This window comes from Leptodactylus fuscus, chromosome 3 (assembly GCF_031893055.1).
Source record: "Leptodactylus fuscus isolate aLepFus1 chromosome 3, aLepFus1.hap2, whole genome shotgun sequence".
In the NCBI taxonomy this organism is placed as follows: domain Eukaryota; kingdom Metazoa; phylum Chordata; class Amphibia; order Anura; family Leptodactylidae; genus Leptodactylus; species Leptodactylus fuscus.
Window position 1 is genome coordinate 143,308,191 of NC_134267.1, and position 6,164 is coordinate 143,314,354.

A 6,164-nucleotide genomic window follows, 5' to 3' on the forward strand; every position below is an offset into this window, starting at 1 on the left:
CATCAGTGCCGAGCCCCTCCCCCGGAAGAACCCGCTATGCGCGACATGATCGCCTGGGTCAAGGAACTTGTCTCGGATACCGTCCATGAGATGAAGGAGTCTTTTTCACAGACCGCTAAAAGACCTCGTACACATTTGCAGCCTTTAGTATATCCCTCGGAAGAAGGATCTTATAATGTTGATGTCTCCTCCTCTGATGAAGATCCGGAGTCCGCTGGGTCTGCATTCCCTGTCGAAAGAATGCAGAAATTGATTAAGTCCATCCGTCCAGGCGGGCGTGATGTTGACGAGGAGGAAGCCTTATCTGCTGCCGCCAGAAGACCCCTCTGGCTTAAGCCGTGGAAGGCAGACAACGCCTCCAAATATAATATTTGTGCTCTTCCATTTGAGCCTGGCAGGTTGTTTGGCAAGCGTCTGGATGAAATTATGGAGGGACTTGCTGACAGTAAGGGGAAATCCCTTCCACAGCCATACAGGAATAGACCCGGGACTTCGTCTCGTGGTAGAGGGTAATACCGCCAGTCTTCATCCAGAGGGCAGTATTCCAGAAGATCTGGGGGTCAGGCCAGAGGATCTGGCCGTCACTTTTCTAAAGAAGAGCCCAAAAAGTCTTTTTGACAACTACTGCAGCCCGTCGGTGGACAGCTCGCTACCTGTCGGAGGTCGCTTAACGAAATACCTTCCAGCTTGGCAACAAAACATCCAGGACCCTTGGGTCCTCCAACTAATTCAACACGGATACCGCATAGATTTCGTGTCTCCGCCTCGCGACAAATATATCGCAACCCGCTCTTTCAATCAAAAGCAGGTGTGGCTGGAAGGAATGATCCGAGAATATCTGGAAAAAGCGGCCTTAGAGCCAGTGCCACCGGCCGAAGAGGGCTTGGGCGTATACTCTCCAGTCTTCCTGGTGCCCAAAGTAGCAGGAGGCTGGAGGATGATAATCGATCTCCGTTACTTAAACCAGTTTATCCGCAAACTACATTTCCGGATGGAAAACATCAAGTCGGTGGTCGCCTTCCTGCAACCTGGCGAGGCTCTCGCCACCCTGGACCTCAGAGATGCTTATCTTCACATCCCGATTTGTCCAGCTCACAGGAAATACCTGAGGATAGCCATTCTTTTGGACGGCCGGTTACGCCATCTACAGTTTGCGGCTCTGCCTCTCAGCACCACCTCAGCTCCTTACGTATTCACGAAGGTCATAGCTCCCATTGCTGCTTATCTCAGGTTGCAAGGCATATTTGTGGTGCCCTACCTAGAAGACTGGCTGCTGAAAGCACGCTCAGAAGAGCTACTGGTAAGCCAGATGCGGTTGACCACTTCCTTCCTCCAGAAACTCGGATGGATCATCAACTGGGACAAGTCAGACATTGTACCCTCCACAAGGAAAACCTTTCTGGGTTGCATCCTGGATTCCATCCAAATGACGGTCTCTCTTCCTTCTCAGAGGAAGGAGAAAATCAGAGCAGCGGTCAACCATCTCTGCCAGAACAGCCGAGTGTCAGTCCGAACTGCCATGAAAGTCCTTGGTCTCATGTCAGCGGCTGCGGACGCAGTCCCTTGGGCCCTTTGGCACATGCGCCCGCTCCAGAGCGAGGTCCTACAGAAGTGGAACCGCAGCCCTCTAAGTCTGGATGCACCAATCCGCCTGTCCCTCAAGACCCGTCTGTCACTCAGGTGGTGGTCCCATCTAAAGGACGGGAAGTCCACGGTGAACAAACAGGGAGGCACCCGGTCACCTGCCCTCCTGAGGGAAACAAATCTAATTTTCTCCTGGGCAGAGAAGAACCTTACCCACATCATGGCGGTCCACATCAGGGGGGTCCCTGAATATATTGGCAGATCAACTGAGCCGGGGTCTGACGGTGTCAGGCGAATGGTCACTGAACAAGCAAATCTTTGTCCAAATTACCGAGATGTGGGGAGTTCCAGAGGTGGACCTAATGGCCACCAAGTACAATGCCAAGGTGGAAAAATTTTGCTCTCTCTACCTGGAGGACGAGCCCTTGGCAGTAGACGTCCTGTCGATTCCATGGAGGTTCAGGCTGGCCTACATCTTCCCTCCACTTTCCATGATACCGAGGGTATTGATGAAAGTCAGACAGGAGCAGGCGTCCGTGATAGCAATCATACCATTCTGGCCAAAGAGGGCTTGGTTTACCCAGCTCATTCAGATGAGTTGAGGGATATTTTGGAGGCTCCCCCCAGTGCACAACCTGGTCACTCAGGGTGCCAGAGTATGCCAAGATCTCAAGAGGTTCAACTTGACAGCCTGGAAGTTGACCGGTCCTTACCAGGACTATAAGAATTGTCCTTAGCCATCCGCAACACCATAGCCCATTCAAGGGCTCCAGCTACCAACCAGGCTTATCTCAGGGTCTACAACACCTTTAAAACCTGGTGTATGGATAAGCAGAGATCACATGTTGATCCATCCACGCAAAGCCTACTGGAATTCTTGCAGGACGGTCTGGACAAGGGCCTTACTCCTGCTACACTTAAAGTGCAGGTGTCCGCCTTGTCTTCTTGTTTAAACAAGCGCTTGTCACAGGACGTATTTATATCCAGGTTCCTTAAAGGTGCAACCAGGCTAAGGCCTGCTACAAGACCTCCGGTTCCGCAGTGGGACCTCTCAACGGTTTTGATAGGGCTTTGCAGCCCTCCATTTGAACCCATGCAGGAGGCAAGCCTTAAACTAATGTCTGTTAAACTGGCTTTTCTCTTGGCGATTACATCAGCCAAACGTGTGGGGGAATTGCAGGCTCTATCAGCACATGAGCCTTATACAACCTTCTTCCCTGATCGGGTGCAGTTAAGGTTTTTGCCAGGTTTTTTACCTAAGGTTCCCTCTTATAATAACCTAAATCAGGTTATTTCATTACCTGTGTTTTTTCCCTCTCCCTCCTCTCCTGAGGAGGAAAGATGGCACTCGCTGGATTTGGTAAGGTGCTTACGCATCTATTTAGAACGCACCAGTGAGTTTAGAAAGAAGGAAAACTTATTTGTTTCCTTTTCTGGGCAGTCCAAAGGGTCTAAAATTTCAAAACCTACATTATCCAAATGGATTAAGGAGGCTATAAGATTGTCTTTTGTGTCTCAGGGGCTTACTCCCCCAGATTTTGTAAAGGCCCATTCCACTAGGGCAATGTCCACTTCCTGGGCAGAGAGGCACTCTGTCTCCTTAGAACATATATGTATGGCTGCTACCTGGCAGTCTCATTCAACCTTTGTTAAGCATTACCGTCTGGACCTGCAAAGGTCAGAGGCTACCACCTTCGGTCATAACGTATTGTCATCTGTATGTCGAGGGGGCCCTCCCTAGGGGTAATCTCGCTACATCCCCATCTGCTGTGCTGCGGTTTGGACGTGGGGGAATCGAGGGTTATGAATGATAACCTGTTTCCCTTAGTCCAAACAGCAGCACAAGTTTTTTTCCCTCCCTATATATTGCAGATATTATTTTTACTTTATAATTAACACAAGGGGAGGAGGTTCTCTTACCCTCTTATAGAGGGGGTACGGCTGCATTTAATTTTGACTAATTAAAATTCCACCTGTCCTAAACCGCACACAGGGGCAGGAATACCCCATCTGTTGTGCTGCTGTTTGGACTAAGGGAAACAGGTTATCATTCATAACCCTCAATTAATTATGGCGGCCACTCGGGAGCCAGCAGTCTACTATTTTATACAGTAGACACCCAGCGCTAATGACCCTGGTCAGTGCCTGCACCGTTCAGGGGCATTAACCCCTCCAGCGCCTCAGTCAAAGCTGACAAAGGCGCCGCCATTTTCCCTGTGATTGCCAAGTAAGCTCCAGGGCCAGCGTCACATTGCGAAGGCTCCCTGGCCTGTCATTCTACTTCTTCTACTATTGCAGGCTACACTAGGTAGCCTGCAATAGAAGCGCCAGTACTTTGCAATGCATTAGCATTGTAATGCATTGTATTAGTGATCAGACCCCTAGGGGGGTCTAACAAATGCAAAAAAAAAAAAAAAAAAGTTAAAAAAATAATCAAATCACCCACCCTTTCCCTAGAACACATACAGTGTTTGCCAAAAGTATTGGCAACCCTGTAATTCTGTCAGATAATACTCATTTTCTTCCAGAAAATGACTGCAAGCACAAACTCTTTGGTATTAATATCATTTATTTTGCTTGCAATGAAAAAACACAGAAGAGAATGAAAAAAAAAGTCAAATCATTGATCATTTTACACAAAACTCCAAAACTGGGCCAGACAAAAGTATTGGCCCCCTCAGCATAATACTTGGTAGCACAACCTTTAGACAAAATAACTGCTGGAATTTTAGACCATTCTTCTTTGGCAAACTGCTCCAGGTCCCTGAGATTTGAAGGGGGCTTTCTCCACAGGTGTTCTATGGGATTCAGGTCTGGACTCATTGCTGGCCACTTTACAAGTCTCCAGTACTTTCTCTCAAACCATTTTCTAGTGCTTTTTGAAGTGTGTTTTGGGTCATTGTCCTGCTGGAAGACCCATGACCTCTGAGGGAGACCCAGCTTTCTCACACTGGGCCCTACATTATGCTTCAAAACAATTCACAGGTTCTTATCTTTATGGCTGTCTTAGTTCAGTGATTTCTATAGGATGATATGAACCCATGTGAGACATTCATTCCATTCTCCAGAGTGTTAAATAGGGTCATGCTCTTGTATTCAGGAATCAGTCGCTGTTTCCTTGATTTAAAATTCCCTCTTAAAATCAAAATTTTCATGTCATTGGTGATATTATGATCTTCATTGCAGAAATGTTTTGGTATATGAGATGATATCTGATGGCCTGGCTGTAGACAATGGAGTTGTTTGTGTTTCGGATGAAAGCTATCCCATCTTAGGTAGGTAGGGCGGTCAATTGGTTTCCGATACAGTGATGTCTCAATTTTTTTATCCTGTATCTTAATGACTGCGTCCTCCGGCTTATCTAATGGAGCAGAAAGCCTAAGCGGCCTCATACCAGCAAGTCCAAGAACAGGGACCTTTTATATGCTTCCAAAACTGCACAAAGGAGGGAAACCAATCATTTCAAGTGTTGGCGCCCTCATTGAACAGATTTCTGGATGGGTGGAGGGTACTCTTAAACCCTTAGTGAAGGATACAGCCAGCTACCTTCAGGAAACCACAGACCTATTAAATAAACTATCCACTATAGGTCCCCTTCCGGATGGAACCATCCTGGTCACCATGGATGCAGAATCCTTGTACTCCAACATCCCACACCAGGACAGTGTAAACGCCTGCCAGTTTTTCATGGAAAAGCGAGGTATGAACGGCCTCTGGCCTACTACTGCCCTACCTACCTAAGATGGGATAGCTTTCATCCGAAACACATAAACAACTCCATTGTATACAGCCAGGCCATCAGATATCATTGCATATACCAAAACATTTCTGCAATGAAGATCATAATATCACCAATGACATGAAAATTTTGATTTTAAGAGGGAATTTTAAATCAAGGAAACAGCGACTGATTCATGAATACAAGAGCATGACCCTAATTAACACTCTGGAGAATGGAATGAATGTCTCACATGGGTTCATGTCATGCTATAGAAATCACTGAACTAAGACAGCCATAAATATAAGAACCTGGGACCTGTGAATTGTTTACATGTATATACTAATAAGCCTCTTCCCCCTTCCCCCCTCCCTCCTGAAATCCTATCCCTATGTGTCCTGTTGTACATAAATATGCAGCCTTCAGAAATTGTTCTTAGTTATATCTGAAGAAGAAGCCAAAGAGCTTTGAAATGTTATATTCTGTCATCATTATGAGTTAGCCATTAAAAAAAGGTATCATCTACTGAAGACTCAAGTTTTTGTTTTTTTTTGTTTTTTTTTTTTTATATTTCCTACCCACTGGCTAACGCGGTACAAAAACAAACATTTTCTCTGTTATTAACATAGTAAAAGAAAAGTGATTTTTTTTTTCTCTCCCTGCTTTTAATAAATAATAATATAAAAAATAATTTTCTTTGAATTGTCTCACATTCTGTAGAGCTGCTCTGCATTGAAAATAATGTATTTCAAACTGATCATACACCTTAATATAATGGGAGTAAAACTCGCCTATTGCAGTTGAACTGTGAGCAAACAAACAAATGAACATGTTCAAATTTATATTAAAAAAAACCCCCACT